Source organism: Amaranthus tricolor, chromosome 11, assembly GCF_026212465.1.
Source record: "Amaranthus tricolor cultivar Red isolate AtriRed21 chromosome 11, ASM2621246v1, whole genome shotgun sequence".
NCBI lineage: Eukaryota > Viridiplantae > Streptophyta > Magnoliopsida > Caryophyllales > Amaranthaceae > Amaranthus > Amaranthus tricolor.
The window spans coordinates 10,907,113-10,915,767 of NC_080057.1; the positions used below are offsets into that span (position 1 = coordinate 10,907,113).

The 8,655-nt window shown below is 30.6% G+C and overlaps 2 pseudogenes; both read left to right on the top strand.

The window, feature by feature from the left end:
• Nucleotides 1-3,007: 3,007 nt before the first annotated feature.
• Nucleotides 3,008-4,712, top strand: LOC130826481 (photosystem I assembly protein Ycf4-like; annotated as a pseudogene).
• A 247-nt stretch (nt 4,713-4,959) lies between these two features.
• Nucleotides 4,960-5,666, top strand: LOC130826483 (chloroplast envelope membrane protein-like; annotated as a pseudogene).
• Nucleotides 5,667-8,655: the final 2,989 nt, after the last annotated feature.

Here is an 8,655-nt window from a genome sequence, read left to right on the forward strand (position 1 = left end):
TTTTAGTTTGTTTGTTAACAACCAATTAAATTATTTTCTCTTTAAGCAATATAGTTGGTAGAGATTAGTAAGCTCCTTGTCCTAATTTCCTTGTGTTCGACCTGCATCTACTCGTACAGTTGTGGTTAAATAAAATTTCATATCAAAATTCCTCATTGTTTTTCCATAGTTTTATGCCCTACAATAGATTTTATTGGCTTTCATTTAAGATTTTTCCTATTGCATTTAATCTTTAAATTCAAGTTCTTTAGTTTATGTCTTTCATTTCAAGTATTGTGTCGGATTCAAGCATTCATTCATTCAAGTATTTCATTTGACGTAAGTTCCATTTCTTTATTTCTTTCAAGTTATTTGTTGCTTTGATTATTTCTTTCATTAATTTGTCTTGCTTTCATTATTGTTATTACTTTCATTATTTCTTTGATAGAATAATTGTTTTCATTTCTTATTTTTTTCATTTGATGCTTTCTTGTTGATTTCATTCAATTGTTTATCATGCTTTCATTTATGGCTTTCTTTATTGCTCTGCCTCTAGTTAGTTTCAATGTGAGTGAGTACTTTCTTTAGGGGGTTTTGATTAGTGAAGCCTTAGGGGTCTTATTTTTCAATGTATAGAATTAAAGTTTGAGGTTAATGATACTTGTTTTTTTACACTCGATATAAATCTTCTCCTGCCACATTTTGGGAGACTTAAGGAGATTATAGGTCGTTCGTGTGACTTGTTGGGTCACCAACTTTCTCTCGTTATCTTGAGAGTCTTGATTAACCATTGTTCGATCTCCCTTGACCTAGCTCATCTTTTGTCCAAACCAACCTTCCTAGGGTGGACCTAATCCATCCATGTTTCTTTCTTTACTTTACATCGTTTTTATTCTTGCTTTCATGTCATTAGTTTAGCTTAAACACCCAACCTTTCATATAAATCTTTTCTACTTCAAGTGCTTGAGTCTAGCTTTCCTCGTCCTCGTGGATCGATTATCTACTCCCACTATACTTGTGTAGTGCTTAGGGTGTTACAAATATAGTTTCTAGTATCAACGATTGCGAAAAGCCCTTATCGGTACATTTTACTAACGCACAAACTTGATTCCCAATCTAATTACAAGTGACTAACTTGTACTCTTCTTGCTTACACTAACTAATATGATTAAGACTTAGAATCATGTTTTGATTACTTGGTGAACCAAATCACCAATAATCCTAATAAATATGAATAAGAAAAAAAAAGGAAAGTTATTTTCCATTGCAGATGACAAATGATTCATAATAATTAGCGACAAAAATAAGGGTTCAATGTTTAATAAAAGATTGAAAATTTATCACCAAACATTGACAACCAAAATGACATATGGAAATTTAAAGATTGAAACACAATAGGTTTAGAATTCTGTATCCTAAAAAAGGGATTATTGTAATAAGGTATATTGACTATCGGATATTGTAACATGTAAACATTATGATTTTTTTGTTACTTATAAAAAATTATTGAATGATGATTTTAAATGTACGTGATATACGACGTTGTAATTGGTGGTTTATTTGGGCTAAGTTTATTTGTTGAGAGAACCCGAATCAATACCTCTAATCGGAATGGTGCCAAATGTCGATTGTTTCTATAATGTGGAGACAAAAGGATAGAGAATTTGAGACACATACAAAACTTAAAGGAGGTTTCCTTCAAAAATCAATTGACAAAAGGAGATGTAGCTTTTCAAGCTTAAAACTTGTTCATTATATCTCTTATAATTGGACATGGAATAACTTAAATGTGAGCAACAATGGACAATTCAACACCCTCTATTTCATATTCATTGCAATATTTGATTGTTTTTAAAAAGTGGTCAAATGTTGTAATGAATATGGGAGAAAGAGAGTAATTGTTTGTTTAACTTTAAAAAGCAAGTTAGGTAAAATTATGGTAATGTGGGAGAGCAATGAATAAACACCATTTTATAGGAGAAGTTTAGCATTTTGTTTTTATTGTTTTGTGTACTTTAGTATTATCATTATTCTTTTTTTTTTTTTGTGATTTTCTAATATGCTGATACAAGTATTTTTGGCTTGTATTTTTTATGTAAAATATGAGAATAATCCTCCCTCGACCTATGTGTTAATTTAGCAATGTAAATATTTTTCCTATCTTTGGTAAGCATATTTTTTAAAATTAGTAGTATATATAGATGGTATTCTTCCTTATGTAAGATACACAAAAAAACTCAATTAAAAGCACCTACCATTGTACATAAACTATTTAACATGGTATCAGAGCAGGTAAATATCCTTAGCAATATTCATCCCTTAATTCCATTTTTTCCATCTTCCTTCTCTTCAAAATGGCAGATTCTGCACGAAAAGAAAACCAAGCAACTATATGTTACAGCATCACCATACTATCTTCATCCTTCGTGCAACACAAACTTGGTTCTTTCCTCCGTAGCACTACGTGGTGATAATTATGGTGAATAGGCTCAATCAGTCCAAAATGCGTTCATAGCTAATAACAAACTTGGTTTCCTTGATGATTTCATAAAATAACCATCTATAACATCCTCGAAATTTGCCGCATGGGTTTAAGTAAACTCCATTCTCACGGAATGGATACAAAATACCGTCGATGCATCCATAGGTTCTACGATTCCTTTTTTTTTGATACCGTTTAGGACTCGTGGGATAACCTCCAACAACGTTTCTCAATTGGAAATGGTCCTCGAATTAATGAACTCTAAAGACACATTTACTCTTGTGTTCAATCCGGTGACTCAGTGGTCACTTATAATGGTTGTTTACACAAACTTTGGTAAGACCTCTAAGGATATTTGGCTACTCCTTGCTCATGTCTCTATACTAGAGGTTCAAAGGCTTTGTTGGTCAAAGAAAGTGATGAGGAGTGTGTCCATCAATTCCTCATTGGCTTAGAATGACATCAATTTTCTAACATTTAGTAAAATATGTTTATGCAAGAACCTCCTGCATCATCAAATAAAAACATTTTCAAAAGCTATTACTAATGAGCGTAATCTTACTCATGCTAGAACTAATAATCTCAAGACTTAAGCAGAAGGATTTGTTTGCCCAAGGGTTCTCTCGTAGCTGTACTTCAATAATGGATCGTGGATTTAACTCTCCACATAGTAATATTACTTGTACTTATTGCAGTAAGAGTAGACATGATCAATCACAATGCTTTTAATTAATCGGCTACCCAGAATGGTGGTACGAAGAGAACAACGCCAGGGCTAAGGGGTGGTGAGGTAAGTCTGTAGGTGGTTGGAATGGATGTAATCAAGTTGTAGTAAATAACACTTTTTCCATGATCGGCGAAGGTGACCGCATGGGTGTTCCTCTCTCTATTGAGCAAGGGCAATCATTGATGACCATGTTTTCATCTCTTTCCAACAACAATTTTGTGGCTAAACGAGATGGTAAGCCGTTTTCTAATGGATGGATTATAGACTCTGGGTGCTCTAGTCACATAATCCTTTGTAAATTTAATTTATAAGAAATCGTGTATTTTCTTGTTGTAGAAGCAAAATAAAGAAAAAAAGACGATGAATACTAAAGTAAAGTTGATTATCATATATTTTATGTAGAATGTGAATTTCTTTTGTAGTTCTACGTTCCTTGTATTTCTTATATACTATATTAATTATATTAATTTTATAAAATTAGAATTCTAATTAATTTATTAATATAATAACAATAACATAATAACAACAAAAAATTTAACAAACAGGTACAATTACAATACAAGTATATAAATCGAGGTAATAACTATAAACTTTCCTTCTATTTTTGTGCCTTTAGTAGGCCTAGTATTTCCGGCAATTGCAATGGCGTCTTTATTTATTTATGTTTAAAAAAATAAGATTGTTTAGATTTTCGGGTTCAAATCTCATTTTTCAAGACTTATACTTGAATCATAATATAGATATCTATTTAGTGGAATGGTTTACCGCGCGATTTCTTATGAACATAAGCAAAATAACCCTTACTTTAAATATGTATGTGGAAAGATTACGACATAGGAGTTATTTTTTTAATCTAACTAAAAAGGAAAATATAAATAAATATTTACGTAGGATATTTAAATAGAAAGTGAAACACATCTGACATCAGAATAGGACTAGTTGATGACAGTTACCTCGAAAACAAGACAGAGTAAGGAAAGTACAATTCATTTAAGGTATTTTTCAATTCAAATTAAATGTAACCAATTCATTTGAGGTATTTCTCTTGGGCCTTTATCCTTTATTTTAGGTTCATTAGGATTCATATTGGTTGGAATTTTCAGCTATCTTGGTAGGAATTTTCTATCTTTATTTCCCACCGAGCAATTTTTTTTTCCTCAAGCAATTGTGATGTCTTTCTATGGGATCATGGGCCTCTTTATTAGCTCCTATTTGTGGTGTACAATTTCGTGGAATGTAGGTAATGATTATGATCTTTTCGATAATAAAGAAGGAATAGTATGTATTTTTCGTTGGGGATTCCTGGAAAAAATCATCGCATCTTTTTTCGATGTCTTCTAAAGGATATCCAATCTATTAGAATAGAACTTAAAGAGGGCAATTCTACTCGTCGTGTTCTTTATCTGAAAATTAGAGGCCAAGGAGCCATTCCTTCGTACTGGTGAAAATATGACTCCACGAGATATTGAATAAAAAGCTGCTGAATTGGCCTATTTTTTGCGTGTACCAATTAAAGTATTTTGAAAAAGAAAGCGGTTCTGCCACGTATTCATGGACAGGTAGGATTTGCTTGCTTTCACTTTTCGCAATTTCAGTAGCCGTAAACACTCTTTTTTTTTTTCTTTAGTGGAGTCTTTTTTCTATTTTTGTATTCTTTCGCGAGTCAAGGACTAATTAGCACTATCAAATCACAAAAAAAAAACAAAGAAGAGATATTAGATTCATGTTTGACAAAAATATTTGATCGCAGAACGTCGATGAACGCGACAGGTTCGTTAACAATTTATAGATGAAAAATAAAATGGAAAAAAAGAAAATATTTATTCCTTTTCTATATCTTATATCTATAGTATTTTTACCCTGGTGGATCTCTTTATCATTTCAAAAAGTCTGGAATCTTGGGTTACTAATTGGTGGAATACTAAGCAATCAGAAACTTTTTGAACAATATTCAAGAAAATAATCTTCTAGAAAAATTCATCGAATTAGAGGAGGTCCACTTGTTGGACGAAATGATAAAGGAATACCCGGAAACACATCTACAAACGCTTCGTATAGGAATCCACACTGAAACCATTCAATTGATCACAATACACAATGCGAATTGTATCCGCATGATTTTCCACTTCTCGACAAATTTAATCTGCTTCCTTATTCTAAGCGGTTATTCTATTCTGTGAAATAAAGAACTTATTCTTCTTAACTCTTGGGTTCAGGAATTCCTATATAACTTAAGTGACACAATAAAAGCTTTTTCGATTCTTTTATTAAATGATTTATGTATCAGATTTCATTCGTCCCCATGGTTGGGAACTAATGATGGGCTCTATTTTTAAAGATTTTTGATTTGCCCATAACGGTCAAATTACATCTAGTCTTGTTTCTACGTTTCCAGTTATTCTAGATACAATTTTGAAATATTGGATTTTTTGTTATTTAAATCGTGTATCCCCATCACTTGTAGTGATTTTTCAATGAAGAAAAGTCGAAAAAGGGGTATACGAATATAAATCGAATTTGAATTTCGAACGCGATGTTTGTTACTTTGTACATAATCACAACATTACAAAATTGACTTCCTTTTTCTATTTTTACCCATCTAAGAGGAAGTTTCTCCCATATTCTAGTAAGGCAATAAATATTTGTTTACAGAATTATTTTGACATCCCATCATCACATGTTAGTTTACCTAATGGAGCGCAAGCCATGGAAATCCAAGAAGGTATTGTTGTTCTTAATGAATCATTGATTTTACATGGGATTTTATTTGTTCCAGATTTTCATTGCAATTTATTACTTGTCTTACAATTGCTTCACACCTCTTATTATGACATTACATTTACTGATAAGCTATGTACTATTTCCATTTCTTTTCAAACGTCCAATTTGGTTTTTGGACACTATTCATTATTTACTCTTATTTGTATTTTATTCTTAATTTAGAAGTTAAATATAGTCTAAAGAGATCTTACTAATTCGTCCCAACATAATGTTTATTAATATTTAGTTATTCTAATTTTTAATTATGCATGATTAAAGATATTAAAAATAGTATTAGTGCGTTGACAAACGTGTTCAAATCAAATGGGACATTTGAAAAAAAATGGAACGATTATTATGTAGGACCGCAATTCGAGGACCCTGATTCGAGTGGGTTAACAATGTGACATGGTAAGTCTATTTAAGCCAACAAGACATGTACAAGCTTATCATATGACTATAGTGGGTAAACATTAGCTATGGCATCGATCTCTTTGACACCCATCTACTACAGTTTTGTCTTTACTCCCTTTTTTTTCAAATCACTAACCATCGCATCATTCTATTAAGTTACATTTGTTTGAGTGCTCATTAAACTAAAAGGATGGTTTCAATAAGTAATACTAGAGTTGATGCTATATTTGATTTAATTCATTGTAATATTTGGGGAGATTATACAATTGTATATCTCGTCGCGGCGCTTATTATTTTCTCACAATTGTCGATGATCATTCTCATGCTGTTTGGGTTTACCTTATAATGCAAAAAGTTAGGTTAAATAAACAATTTAAGACTTTTGTGTCATGGTTGAAACTTGGTTCAATAAACATGTGAAATTTTAAAGAGTTATAATGGCTTAGCATTTACATGCCTTCGCCATTTTTATGCCACTTAAGGGATCTTACATCAAACGTCTTATACTAATACTTGTCAGCAAAGTAGAAATGTTCAATGTCAGTACCATCATATCCTTAATGTGGCTCGTGCTTTCCGCTTCCAGCAGAATTTGGCAAAATGATTTTTGGGGTGAAATGTGTTACTTCGACTGCTTATTTGAATAATCATATTCCTACACCCGTACTAAAAAATAAATCTTTTTATGACGTTCTCTTTGGCGAATCTCCCGAATATTCTATTTCTCGCACTTTTGGGAGTCTTTGTTATGTGAATAATAGACCTTAGATCAATAATTAATTTGGTCCTTGGTCTCGTATGTGTGTATTTATTGTATGGTGCAAAGCTTGATTGGTGGTATTTGGAAATCGTCCAAAAGAAATGTTAAGTGCTAAAAGTTATATTCTTTTTATTCTTCTTTACGTAAGATTTTACTACGTTTATTAAAAACTAATAATAATATTTAGCATATATATTTAGACGTTTTCGGAGACTAGGGATTTTTGATTTTGTTGATAGATATACTTATTTAATTTTAACATTTTGTAAGATTTTGATTGAAAATAAAGTTGGACAATATGAGAAAGTTGGAGTCAAGCGGAAGAAATATAATCCGCAAGTTACTTATATTCCTATTTTAAAATGTACATATCTACTCATATGGACTCTAATTGAGTAGGTTTCTGAGGGTACGAATACCTACTTTAAACGTTCTACAATATTTATATTTGAAAATAGGCTAATTCTACCTTGATAATTGTAAATAAAAGATGAAAAAAAGACGGCTGCATATGATAAGATAAGATGAACTAAATAAGAGTGTTACTAAAGTTCGCCACCCCTTTTCATTTTATTGCCACCCCCCTCGAAATTACGCATTTGCCACTGAAGTATAAAAAATTACAAAATTGCCACTGGACTTAAAACTTAATTAATAAATGTAAATCACACTTAATAACACTATTAACACTTTAATCCGAAAGATTTGTCTATATATATCGAATTCTCAGACGCGTATGAAGTACGAATTCAAACACGGTACTATCTCTCTAAAAACTCTTAAACAAGCTGTTACTTGTAATCGGTTAACTATGGCTAACGAAAGCGACTACGAATCTGATGTGGTATATAAATTTTTCGATTTGAATCGTTGGAAATTTATAAAAAAAAAATCGCACAAAAGTGGGCGATTGAATCATGGTTCAATCGCACAAAACTAGGCGACTGGACCATGGTTCAGTCGCACAAAACTGGGCGACTGAACCATGGTCCAGTCGCCCAGTTTTGTGTGACTGAACCATTGTTCAGTCGCCCAATTTTATGTGATTTATATTTTTTTTAAAATTTATTTATTTATTTATTTACGTAAATTTTTTATTTTTATTTTTATTATTATTATTGTTGTTGTTGTCATTATTAATTTTAATTTTCGTAATTATTTTATTATTCTTATTAATATTATTATTATTATTGTTGTCATTATTATTATTATTATTATTATTATTATTATTATTATTATTATAATAATAATAATAATAATAATAATAATAATAATAATAATAATACTAATAATAATAATAATAATAATAATAATAATTATTATTATTATTATTATTATTATTATTATTATTATTATTATTACTATTTTTATTACTTATTTTTTTAGTATAAGTATTTTTATTAATTTTTGTTATAATTATTATTTAAATTTTCGTCATTAATGTAATTAATTTATATTATTATGATATGAATTTTGCAGGAGTTTGAAAACTTTGGAGACAACGTAGACTATTCTGGTAGCTTTGTTACGGAT